This window comes from Piliocolobus tephrosceles, chromosome 4 (assembly GCF_002776525.5).
Source record: "Piliocolobus tephrosceles isolate RC106 chromosome 4, ASM277652v3, whole genome shotgun sequence".
Taxonomy (NCBI): Eukaryota; Metazoa; Chordata; class Mammalia; order Primates; family Cercopithecidae; genus Piliocolobus; species Piliocolobus tephrosceles.
Window position 1 is genome coordinate 167577586 of NC_045437.1, and position 18201 is coordinate 167595786.

An 18201-nucleotide genomic window follows, 5' to 3' on the forward strand; every position below is an offset into this window, starting at 1 on the left:
GAAAGAAAGAAAGAAAGAAAGAAAGAAAGAAAGAAAGAAAGAAAGAAAGAAAAGGAAAAAGAAGGAAGGAAGGAAGGAGGAAGGAAGGAAAGAAAGAAAGAAGGAAGGAAAGAAAGAAAGGAAGGAAGGAAGAAAGAAAGGAAGGAAGGAAGAAGGAAGGAAGGAAGGAAAGAAAGAAAGAAGGAAAGAAAGAAAGAATGAAAGAAAGAAAGAAAGGAAGGAAGGAAGAAGGAAGGAAAGAAAGGAAGGAAGGAAGGAAGGAAGGAAGGAAGGAAGGAAGGAAGGAAGGAAGGAAGAAGGAAGGAAGGAAGAAGGAAGGAAGGAAGGAAAGAAAGAATGAAAGGAAGGAAGGAAGGAAGAAGGAAGGAAGGAAGGAAAGAAAGAAGAAAGAAAGGAAGAAAAGAAAGGAAAGAAAGAAAGAAAGAAAGAAAGAAAGAAAGAAAGAAAGAAAAAAAAAGAAAAAAAGAAAGAAAGAAGGAAAATCTTGATGAAAAAATTTAACCCAACTTCCCTTTTATGGCATAAGCTGGTCTGAGTTGGGTTTCTGTCTCTTGTAAGCAAAAGATTCATGTATAATACACAGTTTTAGCACAAATAAAAATATAAAATTAGGTAATAAAAGAGAAAGAAATGAGGGGAAAAATAAAGAATAAAAAGGACCTCCCCAAATGGAGAACAAAAATAAGAAAAGTAGAAATAATTCAATATTTTCCCTCTCTTTCTCTCAGTGTGCTATCAGAAACCACACACATGCCAGACACACACATTGGCATTCTAAAGAGAAAATATGGATCTTAAGTTATCCAATAGAATTGAACACAGACTAAGCAAGTACAATAAAATTAACTACCCCTGGCAATTCAAGTGATTTGCCCACAAAAATACAGTTTTGAGCCATACTTCTCAGCTCTTCCCATATTGTTTTTTTACCATTTTCCCCTTTTTAAAGAAGAAATTAATTGGCTATTTTAAAAAATTAATAAACGAATTTATGCTCATTTCAAAACATGTAAGTAGCAAAGAGTATATTCAGTAAGAAATAAAATACAAATCTTACTCGTTTCAAACCTATTCCTCAAGTGCATCCTCAAGTGTACTCTTTCAGATTCTTTTCCTCTCATATATCAAAAAAATTTCTTTTTTAACAAAAAAAGGGAATCAAAATATATATTTTTTTCTCAATGTAATTCTTTTTTAAAAATTAAAAAAATTTTTGAGGCAGAGTCTCAATGTGTTGCCCAGACTGGAGCATAGTGGTGTGCTCACGGCTCATTATAGCCTCAACCTTCCTGAGCTCAGCTGATCCTCCTGCCTCCGCAGCCTCTCACGTGGCTGGGTTTACTGGTGTGTGCCACTATGGCCGGCTAATTTTTTGTGTGTTTTTTGTAGAGATAGGGTTTCACCATGTTGTCCAGGCTGGTTTCGAACTCCTGAACTCAAGCCATTTGCCCGCCTTGGCCTCCCAAAGCGGTGGGTATATAGTCATGAGCCACTGCACCTGGCCAAACTCTTTTAATTTTTAATGATTTAAGGCATTTTATGGACATCTTTTCATAATTTATAAATTTATAAATCCACCTCATTTTGCTTAATGCCTGATTAATATTTCAGTGTATTGATGGGCTTTAGTTTGTCTCTAGTTTTTGAGTTTTTTTTTTTTTTGCTTTTGCTATTAGTCCCAATGATATATTAATAATAATAATAATACACAACTTTGAATATATTCTTAAACGCTTTTCTTTTTAAAAATTATGATGACTTGAATTATTGTTGCAGCAGTTCTTTAATTGCAAACTACGAACTAATGATCTAAGGACAAGGGCCAATGAAAACCTTCACCCTGCACAGTTCCTTGTGTACACTGGATCTGATGAAATTGGCAGCAGCCACTGAGGTATGATTTGACATGTGACATGAGAAGAAACATCAACATAAATTATCTGATCCAGGATCGGTGAGTTCTATACCCACAGTCACACGTGCACAGCCTTTCCTGGTGCTCATGTGTAACATTCAAATCATGCTCCAGGCTTACAGGTCTTGGCAGATGACTGACCTCTTAACCTACCTCTCTGCTGTTTTCATTGTCAGCTGCTGTCAATTACCACACAAGACAGTTAGTAAAACCATTCTTCACCTTCAGGTAGATGTCTATTGTCCATTTGTCTAAATCAAGAGGTTACAAGTACCTCTAATTCTGAATTCTGAGGGGGCATTTGAGTCCTGGCAGGATTGACAATACAATTGCTACTCTTTAGTCAGCCTAGTGGACAGGATTCATTTATTTTATCTTCTTTGAATTCCTTCCCGAGGAAACTTCATGAGTTTTCAAACAGTTGAGTTTTTCCTTTTTTGCTTTTGTATCATTATTAACCCTGCAGGCTATTTGGGGGGTTGCATAGTGGGTGGTATATGAAACGTAAGTTACTGAAGCCTGACCCAATTACCTTTAATATTTTCCTTTACCTTCTTCAGGCAAGAAAATTTGGAAAAACAATCTTTTCTTGTGGTGGTTTGTCACCTGGCTTAATTTTCTTTACGCTGGCATTTTTATGGCGGAAAGCAGTGAGATAAAATGTGCTGACGGATGTGTAGCACTTCTCCCTCTCCTTGTTTGTCCAGATAACCTGACTGGTACAGGATGTGCAGGTGACTGGCCTGTGACCCCAGAGAGACAGCAGAGATCACTTTCATTTCTGGTTTATTGTTTTCCTCAGTTCTACTGAAAGTAAGAAAATAACATGAGAATTCTGTAATGGAATCTCCAAATGTGGCAGATTATTAGCTCAAAAATCCGTGGCCAATTAAAACCACAAGCCCTCTTTGTTAACAAGGAAGATAAATTCCTGATGTCAGATCCCTATGCAACACTGACATTCAGAAGAGAGTCAGAAGCCCGAGTCAGCCAGAGGTCTGTGACTTCTCCTACTTTGCTTCATTTGACAATTATACATGAGTCATAAATGACTGCCACCAAAGTTGTTCCTCTCCTTACTCAAAGTCAGGACTTGACTGCAAAATTGTGGGGTAGGCAAAGTTTATGTTGGGTACTAACCGTCTCACTTTGCTTTCCAATGGCTTTCTATTTCTCAAATAGGTGCTTAGTTTCATTGCCTCTAGAAACCCGACATTCTCACCCTGGGATGGTGTGCATAGGACCACATTTTATTGTTTTTATTTTAAATCTGGAATGTTGACTACATCTCAGACTTTTCTGTCTTCACCCTACCCTTGCCACCCAACTACGCTTGTCTTGGGATCCGCTCCCTCTGGATCCCAATAGGATGTGGAACCAAGCTGAGAAACCTATACAGTTCAGGTCACTCATGGACATACCTCTTGGGTAGACTATGTGTCACTAGGAAGGTCTTCCTGAGTCTGGTTAAGATCTCCTTTATGTAAAAGGAATGAATATTATGATGGGACTTCTAAGTGTTTTCTTATGGGAGGTATTTGGTGACAGAAATGCTTTTAGAAACTCCTCAAAGCACATTGGAGGCAACTCCCTACCACACTAACTTAGGCCTGGCCTTCTGTCATTTGACAGGAAACTTCATGGGATATCCTAACAGAGCTGCAACTGTAGTTCAGCAGTCCTTAGCTTTTCTCCCACAGCAGGGGAAAGGAGTTCTGTCAGAGAACATTCTTCAATATGAGGCAGTCTCTTCATGTTCCACAAAAGAGGTAGTAAAAGATCTTGTTTGAAAAGTGTGAACTTCAGTGATTACTTTTCTCATGCTTCTATCTCATTTCTTTCATGGCTGACCTGCTGTTGTCTGTTATAGGACACATGTATGCTAACTGCTTCTATAGAAACTCATTTAAATGCCCACCACATGTTCAACTAGAGAGCTCAAAGGAGACACATATTGGGTCAGATTGGGATAAAGAAGACAGCATTGTTCCAACTGATTCAACTATTACCTTTGTCTCTTGTCTTTTCAACTCAGTCCTATCTTTTCTGATACTTTTGAATTCCTTATTTCATATCATGATTGTTTTTTATTTAAACCATATAGATTCCATGCAGTCAATCATATATTCTAAGCAGCTACTGAAATTGCAGTATGTGATGTAATTTTCGATTACAATAATAAGGAAAAGAAGTTAAGGTTCTAATGAAGAAGATTGTCTATTTCTCTACACTTCTTAAATATATGTAAAAATTCATTTCACTGACTGCAATAAATAAAATCCTTTAAATATATCTCTATATTCAATTGATAATTAGTTCTCTAGCCAATCTCTCTAGTTTCATCTGTGTCCTCTATGAGATTGTCCGGGCTAGCCAACTCTCTAATTACCAAAAATATATTTGCCTGGCTACTGAACTTTTTTGGACATCATTATATTTAAATACGGTGCTTTCTAATTTTTCTATAAGTGATGATGTTCATTCAATTTACTTAGCTTTAGTACAACATCAAGAAAATTTTGCAGGTATAACATCAATTAATTTTGTATTCAATGAAGTAGCTATTTGAAGGATTAAAGAATAATTAAAGACTTTGATTTGGATAGCATTAAACTCTCATAAATCAGTTTTAAAAAGAAAATTTATTTACTTTTCACTCAATTAAATGTATTCACCAATCATGTTCAGGAGAGAGGAATTACACAGTAAGGGGAGACTTCACTTCTCAAGAAATATAATAAAAATGAGATTCCAGTTATAAATCCTTAATCAGAGAATCTTAATCTTGGTGACAGGATATTAGGAACCAGCTGATTAGCAATGTAAGAAAGACCTACAGTAGGAGGGAAATTTTCAAATCAATAGCGTAAACAATTGGCTGACATTGGCTAGATAAGAAAAACTTGTTTCTGAAAGCTATGTTTTCCTCTTGGTCTCAATTTGGGAAAGGCTAAATACATAATGTGAAGTGGCAAACAGAAATGAATCCAGAGATTTTAGGTTTTCAGCTTGGGGCTTTGCCATAGTCCTAAATCATCCATATGATCTCATCACATCCTTCCCTCCTTTTTCCTTAAACCATCTGTAAAGGCAATAAAAATACCTGTCATCTTGGCGTTTTGAGACAAAAGGGCAAAGGTTTAGGAATAAGGTGGAGTTCCTTTTGGGAGTTTTTTATTTTTAAATAAAATACCCCAATGATCTGGGGCTGTTTGGTTATGAAAATTGAACCCCTCCCCTCCCCCTACTTGGCCTAAAAACATTTCCCACTCTGTAATCCAATTAACCCCCTTTTAGCCATAATACCTTCTGTGGACTTCTATCACACATGAGTTTTGAGTTATAGTACTTTAGTGAATAAAAAAAGGAATACTTATTTATTTATCTATTTTTAAATTTTTGGTAGCCACTGTGTTGCTCAGCTCCAGGGACATCATTGACCCTTATATGTGCTTCAGATGTCATTCACATAAACTACAAAGTTAGTGGTGCCCCCTAGAGCTGTGCAATGACATAACCCTCAGTACTGCCCAGCAGGACATGAAGGTGGGGAAGCAGGTAGCCTAATTAGGCACAGCAACTCAGAGAAAGAGACTTGTTGGTCAAGAAGGTGAAAGATCTTTACAAGGAGAACTATAAACACTGCTGAAAGAAATCAGAGGCAATACAAACACATGAAGAAACATTCCATGCTCATGGATAGAAAGAATCAACATCAATAAAATGTCCATACTGCCTAAAGCAATCTACAGATTCCTATTAATTTACCAAAAATGACTATTCCTATTAAATTACCAATGTCATTCTTCACAGAATTATTTTAAAAACTATGCTAAAATTCATATGAAACCAAAATGAGTCCAAACAGTCAAAGCAATCCTAAACAAAAAGAACAAAGCCAAAAGTATCACATTACCTTCAAACTATACTACAAGGCTACAGTAACAAAAACAGCATGGTACTGGTACAAAATAGACACATTGACCAATGGAACAGGATAGAGGATCCAGAAATAAACCTATATTCCTATAATCAACTAATCTTTGACAAAGTTGATAAAAATAAGCAACGGTAAAAGGACTTTTCATTAAATGGTCCTAGGAAAATTGCAGAAAAATAAAACTGGATCCCTACCTATCACCATACAAAAAAATCAACTCAAGGTGGATTAAAGACTTGAATGTAAGACCTCAAAGTATAAAAGTCCTAGAAGAAAATCTAGGAAACACCCTTCTGGACATTGGCCTTGAAAATAATTCATGACCTAGTCCTTAAAAGCAATTGTAACAAAAACAAAAATTGACAAGTGAGACCCCATTAAACTAAAAAGCTTCTGCCCAGCAAAAGATACTATCAACAGAGTAAACATACAACCTAAAGAAGGTAAGAAAATATTAGCAAACTACGCATCTGACAAAGGACTACTATGCAGACTCTATGAGGAAGTTAAACAATTCAATAAGAAAAAAAAAAAACGCATTAAACAGTGGGTAAAAGACATGAACAAACACTTCTCAAAAGAAGACATAAAAGTGGCCAATAAACATGAAAAAATGCTCAACATCACTAATCATCAGAGAAATGCAAATCAAAACCACGATGAGATACTGTCTCACACCAGCCAGACATGGCTATTATTAAAAGTAAAAAATAACAGATGTTGGCGAGATTACAGAGAAGAGGAACATTTATACACTATTGGTGGGGCTGTAAATTAGTTCAGCCACTGTGGAAAGCAGTTTGGAGATTTCTCAAAGAATTAAAAATAGAACTGCCATTCAGGCCAGCCATCTCATTACTGGGTATATACCCAAAGGAAAATAAATTGCGCTACCAGAAAGACACATGCACTTACATGTCTATTGTATCACTATTCACAATAGCAAAGACATGGAATCAACCCAGGTGCCCCTCAATGGTGGATTGGATAAAGAAAATGTGGTATATATACCTTGGAGTGCTATATAGTCATAAAAAGAATGAAATCATGGTCTTTGCAGCAACATGGATTATCCTAAGTGAATTAACACAAAAACAGAAAATCAAATATCATGTTTTCACTTATATCTGGGAGCTAAATCCTTGGTACACACGAATATAAAGACACAAATAACAGACATTGGGGAATCCAAGAAGGCGGAAAGAGTGAGGGGGAAAGTTTGAAAAATTTCTTGTTAAGTACTACATTCACTACCTGGATGGCAGGGTAAATAGACGCCCAAACTTCAGCATCATGCAATATATCCTTGTCACAAACCTGTACATGTACCCCCTAAAATAAAAGTGAAAAGTTTTAAAAAAAGTTATATGCTGGTAAACAAATCCCTCTGAAAAATCTATAAAAATATAAGGAAGGGCAGTAGGACTGGAGTATTGATCCAGTTTATTTAGATAGTAAAGAAAAGGCAGTTCCAGAAGACTGTCAACTTGGAGTAACTTCAGGGCAGACATTTTAAATACGCCTTCATACGTACACATCCTGTCAAAATGGGTCACAGATCTGTGACTCTCAGAAAGTCTGCTCCTAGAAAAGCCCATCCAGAATGCAGAGGACCTGGCCTATCTGAGCACAGAAAGGGAAACCCAGAGGTACTCCAAGAGTAGTGTGGCTCATCTGTTGTCCTTAGGTTCTTCCTCCCTTTCGTTAATTTTAGCATAAACAGCTAGAGATCTGGTCCTGCTACCCAAGATCAAGAGTTTGAGAATTAATCACAGAACAGAGTTGATTCAAATACGTATGTAATGAATATTAGCTAAATACTTACACTCTTAGGAAAGGATTGAGAAATTCAGTGGAAAATCAGTTTAAGATATTTGGGTTTCAGCTTTATACAGGTGATTGTTTTTTCTTTCTGGCATAATTTTTCAAAAACACTTTAGTCCTTTGTTTCTTGCATATAAAACTACTTAGACTCTAAAAGCATAAGATAATCAGAAAGAAAACTCACTGAACAATAAAGGTGATGAACTTGTTATCAAACGGAGATTAAATGTTTTGACCCCTTTTGCTCTACAGGGAGCCCCTCCCTGTTTCAATAAAAGAAAAAAAGTTGTTTCTTATTTTAACTTAAAAGATCGGAATTAAGGTACTCTAAGCTAATGTGAACATGATTTAAAATGTGTTGCATGTAAAAGAGCCAAGTTAGAGAAGGATTGCTTCAGCTGCAAGAATCATGTGACATCTAAAAAAGCAGGCATTTCGGAGGGTGGAGTTTTTCATGGTGAAGCACAGAAGAAGCAGCTGGGTCCCCAGCATTCCTGCTCATCCCAGACACTCCAAAACTGGGAAGTGAAGCACCAGCTTTATGTGTATGTTGCAAAAACTTATCTTTATATAGCCTTTCTCTTAAATTCATCTTTCATCTATTAATAGGAGCATCACGCCCTCTGACTTTCAACCCTTAAACACACAAAGGTGGCCTGAGGCTCAATAATGAGAGAAATCATGGAGAATCCTTATTCTCTTGTGCTTTAATGACTAAATGCCAGGACATACCTAAATCACCATGAAGTATAGATGTATAAACTGTGAAAATACAAATCTACCATAATATTGGATTAAAAAAAATGTAGGCAGTTCAGAAACAAATGTTATTGAAACAGGCAATGCACCTGGTGAAGGGATTTTCCCACAAGCCAAAAGATATGGAAAATTCCATCAGGAGCTTGTCTCCAACAGCACCAGGATATAAAGGAAAGGCCAAATATGTTTTAAGCATAAGGAAAGCTTGCAGGTCAGAGAAAATGGGAAGATGTTTTAGGCATTGTTGCATTTGATCCTAACTGTTAATACTGTTTGCTATAGCACAGATGTATCAGCGGGTGGTCAACTTTCTGTACATGCTGTACAAAGTTTAAATAGCCATCAGTGAAGGGACAGAGGACTTGAGGTTAGGTGCTAGGATAAAGTTCAAACAAGGAGTACATTTTCATCCCCTATTTGTTGTGCAGCAGTAGCAACGTTTTAGCATCACGTGACAGCAAATTGTGTTTGAGTTTTCTAAAATGTTCCATCTGGCTTAGCTATCCCCCAGCAACAGAACTTTTTGCATACATATGTAAACAGATTCTTAAACTATTTGAGTTATGGTAGGCAGACTAACTCAAAGAACAACTTGGGTACTTTGCCATTTATACTGACTATGACCCATGGAAGAAATTTGTGCTTATTTATGACAAGAGTAGGAATGTATCATCATCTATCCTCCTTCTCCCACCCCACCCCCCACTAGCTCACAACTGCCACGTAGCCAGATCTATTGCATTGCACTGTCCTATAAAACAGCAAAGAATGTCCACTGAGAGATCAGTCTAGCTGGGGGTGAGGACAGTCAGCCCAGACTCGCAACAGACTCCCTCCTAGTTTTCAAGATGATTGTGGTCCCGTGTATTCTTCTCCTAGCAGTAGGGAAGGTCTGAGTTACACTGCAATTTGCAGGTCTATACAGGGTGGAGTGGGGAAGCAGACAAGGATCTGCAGCTGCTATTGACACTTGGGCTATGTGGTACTACCCTCAGATACCTGCTCTTAGAGGGACTGCTCTTTGCTGCATATGCTGGGGGTTCATGTTCTCCTAGATGAGCCAAACAGTCCTAGTCCTGACATTACGCCAGTGATGAATGGCCTAGGTCATGAGTCTACCTGACCAAAACACATATTGCAAAGCCAAATATTTTCATCAGTACAAAATAAACATGCTTGCCAAAAAATATAAACTCACAATTGAGATCTGTTAACGCTTGTAAAAGATAAAGAAACTCCCAGAACATTCCGTTTCTTTGGATTCTTTACTCTCTTATGTTACCTTTACTATTGTTTTTAACTACCTTTTGATTCCTATTTGGACCTCAAGGCAATTGCAGAGTTTAGGAGAAAACCTAAGTGTTAGGGTAAAGAGTTTCCAGTCTGGTCCTTGAGAGCAATTGTCAGGCATCTGGGTGTAAAGTGATTTGTCCAATGTGAGTAATTCATAATTTGGAACCAATGCTTTAAAATTTTGCATTTGATAATACTCAAATACTTTTGCACTTGATAATGGTTTAAAATAATTATAACCACAGTTATTTAAAGAAACATAGGCTTTACATGTTTCTACATTAGATATTAGTCAAGGAAGAAAATTCTGATCTCATACTCATGGTGTAATGCATGTCAGAGGCCAGTTTATTCAGGTGAGTGAACCAGACCTTTACATGAAGGAGAAAACTCATACTGGATTTCCTGCACGGTATCTGGTATTTGACATTACCACATCAGCTTATGTACTATTGTTTTCTTTGAGGATTCTTCATCTTGGGACTCAGTACTTAAGAAAACATACGGCCATTTTTTAAAAAATTCTGAACAGAATGAGTTTAGACATTTTGTGTATCATGTTAATGTGAAATCTGCTTGTCAGAGTTGAGGGTAAGCTCCGTGGGGCAATGTAGTAATTAAACTTTCCTGTGAAGTTGTGGGTTCTTGGATGGTATGTCTCCCAAGAAGTTTAGTCCTGCAATCTTGTGATTAGAGGAGTTTGCTTTGTGATCATCAAATGGGTAGGGATGTGTGTGTGTGTAAGCAAATGACTCTTAAGTCTCCTATCTGCATGGCGATTTGAAATACAGCTCATCAGCCTAAATTAAAAACACTCTTTGTTGATCTGAATATGTTTTCTCTCTTGAAATGTGCTGAAGGAAACAGGTCTGTTATATACATTCATGGTGCCTCTATGGAATTAGAGAGCAGGAGGGGCAGGGATGGATATATGAAGGTTTTTTGTGTTCACATTTCAATACCTTACAAAAATGTTTCTTATGCCACTCACTGGTCAAATTGGAGGTGGGGCATGATCATGGCCAGCTAGCTTAATGTTTAAAAAATTTTCAAGATTGAAGCCTGAAGTTTCAAAAGTTATCTGAAAAAATTGATAACTCTATTACGTATGAGAATTTATCAACATTCACAGACAGACCAAACATTGCTTTACAACTGTAGAATTTATTAAATTTGATATAATATTTTTTACTAAGATGAATATCACTTTCTAGTTAATGAAAGTGGTTCTTAGAGTTTCAAGGAAATTGAAAATTAGCTTACCAATAGTTAATATGTGGTAGGATCACCTTCCTTAATTACTCCTTTTGCCCTCCCCTCTTCAATACCCACATGCACTTGCATGCACACACACACACATCACATCACATCACATGCACACACACACACGAGTGTCCAGATTCTGGGAGAACAGGCAAAGAGAGAGTTCAAATTCATGAGCAGACATTTTGCCTGGCATTAGATTTTACTCAGTGTCTAAGATGCAACTGTTTGGATGGACATCAAAAACGATGTCCCAAGTTAACTAACGTGCAGGTGGAAAAATCCCAGCACCTTTCTAAAGCTCTTCAGAGGATTAACAATAGATAAACATATGCACTCAAGTAATTTATCAGCATGAGCTTCACCAGGTAAAACAGCCCCAAATTGAAAGAAGTTCACATTGGGCTAATCCTCACACTGACTTTGGAAATGATTGTCCCTTTATAACACTGCCTCATGATAATAAGCATTAATTTCACTTTATTTTTTTAATACACTACCTCTAAATCCCAGACTTCCCTAGTACATAAATCTTCACTCAACCTCTCTTGGAAACTGCCATTTTAAGTAATATAATTAAAATATAACTAAACCAATTTACTAGACACTAATTGATATAAACAAGAGTTAAGTTCTTATGGCATCTTTTTGGTCACAAAACATCATTAAACTTCTAAATAAAGACCCAAAATATTTCTAATATTAAACATTGAAATAAACATGAGCTATACATACATTTAAGAAAGATGAATGAAAACAAGTAAGATAACTATTTACCGAGTTTTTGGTGATTTGGTGAATGATGACAGTTGTAGTAGCAGTGGGTTAAATTAAGAAATAAATATTTGCAAAATGAACATTGTAAGGAGCACCTCCTACCATCGCACAGTTCAAAAACTAACACAAGTATCATATGCTCACTGAGCACTTCTGTATTGAATTGTTTATTGTTGTGCATTTGTATGATCATCATAGACTTTATAATTTTTTTACCTTTCAATAATTTGTATTCATTCATTCATTTTCCAACCTGCTTATTCCAGTTCAGGGTCATGGGTGGCTGGAGCCTATGCTGGCAGCACAGGGTGCAAGGTGGGAACCCGCCCTAGACTGAACACCATCCCGTCACAGGACCACTCCCACACCCATACGCACTCACACTGGGACCAATTAGACATGCCAGTTAACCTGATGATAACATATTTGGGATGGGAAGGAAATCAAAGTATCTGGAGAAACCTACACAGACATGAGGAGAACATGCAAACTCCACACAGACATGGCTCTAGCTGGGAATCAATTTTTTTTCTCATTAACGATATAGCAAAATGACATTATTTGAGAACCTGTTGTACTTCACTGCTACCATCCTTAAACCCTAAGCCCACTGAATTCATCCTTGTGAATAATTTCCTGTTTGCCACCTTTTTTTTGTCAACTGTCTCTCATTCTATCTGTATTGTCAATGAAAGTAACAAAAATATATATTTATTTAGGTATTTTAGATATTTGTGGTTCTTTAATTTCAGAAAAGTTCATTTTATTGAAAAAGCAAATAGATACTTATAAGAAATTTGCAGAATGGTTGAAAAAAATTATTTGCAAAGTAGTCCCTGATCTATCACTGGGAACCAAACCAAGCTTGACTGACCAATGTCAGAGATTAAAAAAAAGCAAACAACAACAAAAAAACCAGCACTTCTTTTTCTCAGCCTAGATGACCTCAGACTTCCCTTGCAATTCTAGAGGGTCTTTTCCAGTTCTGTCCTAATCCTTTATTGTCTCAGCCTGTTTAAATCCAGCCTTCTTAAAATCAAACCAGGCACTATTCTCTTTACAAAGTCTTCCCTACTTTGTTTGGGTGGGAAAGACTCACTTCTTCTGAATACTGAGTGCCCTTTGCTCATAGGAACTGCATCTTATGGCATTTAAGACTTTTCCTTTTATATTACTGATGTTTCTGGATGTGTGCTACCCTCATGTCTACTTGAGGGTGCAGCTTTACATACCATTCTGCTCTACTTTTATTCCAAGCATAATTTTATGTACATATTATATCCTCAATAAATGTTAGTTGAACAAATGAATACAAAAATAAATGAATTAACAGATACCAGAATATACAAATGACATGTCATGGCATGTTATGGTATCAAGGTTCATGCAAAATGATGAAAAAAATTAAGGTTCTATAACATCAGCATCCAATCCTAGGTTTCAACTTCTAGACTGTACTTTTACAATTGTTTTTTTTGCACAGGAATGATGAGATTTTTCAGGAAAAAAAAAGGCAGATAAGAGGCAGGGCTAACTTGCAGCTCCCACTCAAACAGACAGAACAGCATGTGGAAACTCACATCATGAAATTTTACTCCAAGTACTACCATAGGAACATACCAGGAAACCTGAAAGAATTCACAGACCTTTTGAAAGAAGTGGCTTCCTGCTTCTAACTCCGTGAGACAGCTGAAAACCTGTGAGTGCCCAAAATGTGAGAGGGAGAAAGTCCACCTCCAAACACACATCCCTACTGGGGACCTGAAAATCCAGACCATGGGAGAAGGATTTAATCTTACCTAGAGCGGAAATAAATTTAGAGGGCCAAGCAAAACATAGAAGTAAAAGAAGCAGCGGGAAGAGCCCTGTAGGCACTCCCAGTTGCCAGGGAAGCCATTTCTGACTTTATCTCACAGAGGTCCCTGGGAAGGGCAGCCAGTGGAATTGGGGAAGGGCCACGGGAGAAGGAGACTTCCATCTGAACTTTGGAATAATTTCGACTGAGCACGAATTTTCCTGGGCAGAATCTGGGGTTGGGTGGGATGGGAAGTGCAGACACTAGCACAGAAGCTGTGACAGGGAGTGAGGCCTGAAAGCCCAGCTTGCTTTCTCAGCAGGGAGGCTTGTAGAGTGAGGCAAGATGTCAGCCCTGTGCACTGGAGGCCTGGATGTAAATTCAGCTCTGTTGGTTGTTGAGGGAGCACAGTGGGAGTGAGATTGGCCTTGCTGGCTGCATGGGAGTTGGGTGAGGTCCGTCACTGCTGGCTTTCCCCCACTTCCCTGGTAACCTGTACAAAGCAGCAAAGGCAGCAATATTCCCCTTTGGAACATAACATATTCCCCCTTGAAACATAACTCCATTTGCCTGAGAACCAAGCCCCATCCTCTACAGTGACTGTAGCAACCTGACCCAAGGAGAGTCTGAGCTAAGACGCTCATTACCTTGCCCCCACTGATGGTCTTTCTCTACCTACCCTGGCAGCCAAAGACAAAAGGCATAAACTGTGGGGGCTCTATGGCCCCATCCATCACCGGAGAAACTGTAATACTTATCCAGCAACCTTAGAGCAAGTTCATATGTCCCCATACTACTGCAGCTGATGCTTTTTTGTGAGTGCTACCACCTGGCTGGAGGCCAACCAACTCAAACCATTACAGCAATTCATAACAGAACAATCCTGCCCCAAGGAAGGAGAAAACAACAGCTAATTCCACCACCTGTAACATCCTGGCTAACCAGAGGTCCTGAGTCTGTCCATGTGACAACTTCACTGCTAGCATAAACAGCATTCAAGAAAACCAGTTCACTAAACAAAACTACAACCGAAAACTCTTTCAGAGTCCACTTCACTTCCCTGCTACCTTCACTGGAGCAGGTGCTGGTATCCACAGTTGAGAGACCTGAAGATGGATCACATCACAGGACTCTTTGTAGACACTCCCCAGTACCAGCCCAGAGCCCAGTAGCTCCACTGGGTGGCTAGATATAGAAGAGCAATAACAATCACTGCAGTCTGGCTCTCAGGAAGCCCCATCCCTAGGAGAAGATGGCGAACACCACATCAAGGGATGGCCCTATGGGACAAAAGAATCTGACAGCAGCCCTTGGGTCCCGGATCTTTCCTCTGACATAGTCTACCCAAATGAGAAGGAACTAGAAAAATAATTCTGGTAATATGACAAAACACAGTTCTGTAACACCCCCAAAAGATTATACTAGCTCACCAGCAGTAAATCCAAACCAAGAAGAAATCTCTGAATTGCCAGAAAAAGAATTCAAAAGGTCTTCTGTTAAGCTACTCAAGAAAGCACCAGGGAAAGGTGAAAACCAACTTAAAGAAATTTTAGAGATAATACCGGCTATGGATGAAAAACTCTCCAGAGAAATACGTGTCATAAAGAAAAAAATTCCAATTTCTGGAAATGAAAGATGCACTAAGAGAGATGCAAATTACACTGGAAAGTTTCAACAAAGGAGTCAGACAAGTAGAAGAGAGAACTTCAGAGCTTGAACACAAGGCTGAAAGACAAAGAAAAGACAAAGAAAAAAGAATTAAGAAAAAATGAACAAAGACTTCAAGAAGTGTGGGATTATGTTAAACAACCAAACATAAAAATAATTGGTGTTCCTGAGGAAGAAGAGAAATCTAAAAGCTTGGAAAACTTATTCGAGGGATTAATTGAGGAAAACTTCCCTGGCCTTGCTAGAGAGGTAGACATTCAAGTCCAAGAAGCTCAAAGAACACCCAGAAAATTTATTGAAAAAAGATAATTGCCTAGGTATACAACCATCAGGTTATCAAAAGTCAAAATGAAGGAAAGAATATTAAGAGCTATGAGACAAAAGCATCAGGTAACCTGTAAAGGAAAACCAATAGAATTAACAGCAGATTTCTCAGCAAAAACCCTACAAGCTAGAGGGGATCGAGGTCCTATCTTCATCTTTCTTAAGCAAAACAATTATCAGCCAAGAATTTTGTATCAAGCAAAAGTACGCTTCAGAAATAAAGGAAAGATAAAGTCTTTTTCAGACAAACTAATGCTGAGAGATATCACCACTACCAAGCCAACACTACAAAAACAAACAAACAAACAAAAAAGCTAAAAAGAGCTCTAAATCTTTAAGCAAGATTGAAATACATCAAAAATAGGACCTCCCTTAAGCATAAATCTCACAGGGTTTATAAAGCAATAACACAATGGAAAACAAAAAAACAAGTTATTCAGGCAACAACTAGCATGATGAATGGAATGGTACCTCACATCTCAATACTAATGCTGAATGTAAATAGCCTAAATGCTCCACTTAAAAGATACAGAATGGCAGAATGGATAAGAATTCACCAACCAAATATCTGCAGTCTTAAAGAGACTCAACGAACACATAAGGACTCACATAAACTTAAGGTAAAAGGGTAGAAAAACATTCCATGTAAATGGACACCAAAAGCGAGTAGAAATAACTATTCTTATATCAGACAAAACAGAACTTAAAGCAACAACAGTTTAAAAAGACAAAGAGGGACATTACATAATAATAAAAGGACTAGTCCAACAGGAAAATATCACAACGCTAAATATATAAGCTCCTAAGACTGGAGCTCCCAAATGTATAAAGCAATTACTACTAGGCCTAAGAAATGAGATAGACAGCAACACGATAATAGTGGGGCACATCAATACTCCACTGACAGCACTAGGCAGGTTATCAAGACAGAAGAAACAACGAACTTAAACTATAACCTAGAACAAATGGGCTTAACAGATATTCACAGAACATTTTACCCAACAACTGTAGAATATACATTCTATTTATCAGCACATAGGAACTTCTCCAAGATAGAGCGTATGATAGGCCACAAAACAAGTCTCAATAAACTTAAGAAAATCGAAATTATATCAAGAACTCTCTCAGATCACAGTGGAATAAAATTGGAAATCAACTCCAAAAGAAACCCTCAAAACCATACAAATACATAGAAATTATATAGCTTGCTCCTGAATGATCATTGAGCCAAAAATGAAATTAAGATGGAAACTAAAAAATTCTTTGAACTGAACGATAATAGTGACACAACCTATAAAAACCTATGGGATGCAGCAAAGGCAGTCCTAAGAGGAAAGTTCGTACCATTAAATGCGTATATCCAAAAGTCTGAAAGAGCACAAATAGACAATCTAAGGTCACACCTCAAAGAGCTAGAGAAACAAGAACAAATTGAACCCAAACAAAGCAGAAGAAAAGAAATAAGCAAGATCAGCACAAAACTAAACGAAATTGAAATAGCAACAACAAAAAATACAAAAGATAAATGAAACAAAAACGGTTTCTTTGAAAAGATACATAAAATTGATTGACCATTAGCGAGATTAACAAAGAAAAGAGGAGAGAAAATCCAAATAAGCTCACTTAGAAGTGAAATGGGAAATATTACAACCATGCCACAGAAGTACAAAAGATCATTCAAGGTTATGATGAATACATTTACATGCACGAACTAGAAAACCTAGAGGATATAGTGGGGATATAAAGTGGGGAAAGGACACCCTACTTAACAAATGGAACTGGCATCATTGGCAATCCACATGTAAAAGAATAAAAGTGGATCCTCATCTCTCACCTTATACAAAAATCAACTCAAGATGAATCAAAGACTTAAATCTAAGACCCGAAACCATAATAATTCTAGATATGGATACTTTTCTGAAATATACAACTCTCCTAGGTTAAACCAGGGAGGAATACAAACTCTGAAGAGACCAATACCAAGAAGTGAGATCAAAATGGTAATAAAAAAATTGCCAAGGAAAAAAAAGCCCAGGACCAGATGGATTCACAGCTGAATTATATCAGACATTTAAAGAAGAATTGGTGCCAATCCTACTGACACTATTACAAAATATAGAGAAAGAGGGAATCCTTCCTAGTGTATTCTATGAAGCCAGTATAATGCTAATCCCAAACCAGGAAAGGATATAACAACAACAAAAAAGAAAACTACACACCAATATCCCTGATAAACACAGATGAAAAAAACCTCAACAAAATACTAGCTAACCAAATCCAACAGCATATCAGGAAGATAATATCCCATGATCAAGTGTGAGATTCAGGGATGGTTTAACATAAGCAAGTCAATACATGTGATACATCACATAAAAATAATTAAAAACCAAAATCATGTGATCATCCCAATAGATGCAAAGAAAGCATTTGACAAAGTCCAGCATCACTTTATGATTAGAACTCTCAGCCAAAAAGGCATAGAACGGACATACCTTAAGGTAATAAAAGCCATTTATGACAAACCCACAGCCAACAGTAAACTGAATGGAGAAAAGCTGAAAACATTCCCCCTGAGAACCTGAACAAGGCAAGAATGCCCACTTGTACCACTTCTATTCAACATAGTACTCGAAATCCTAGCCA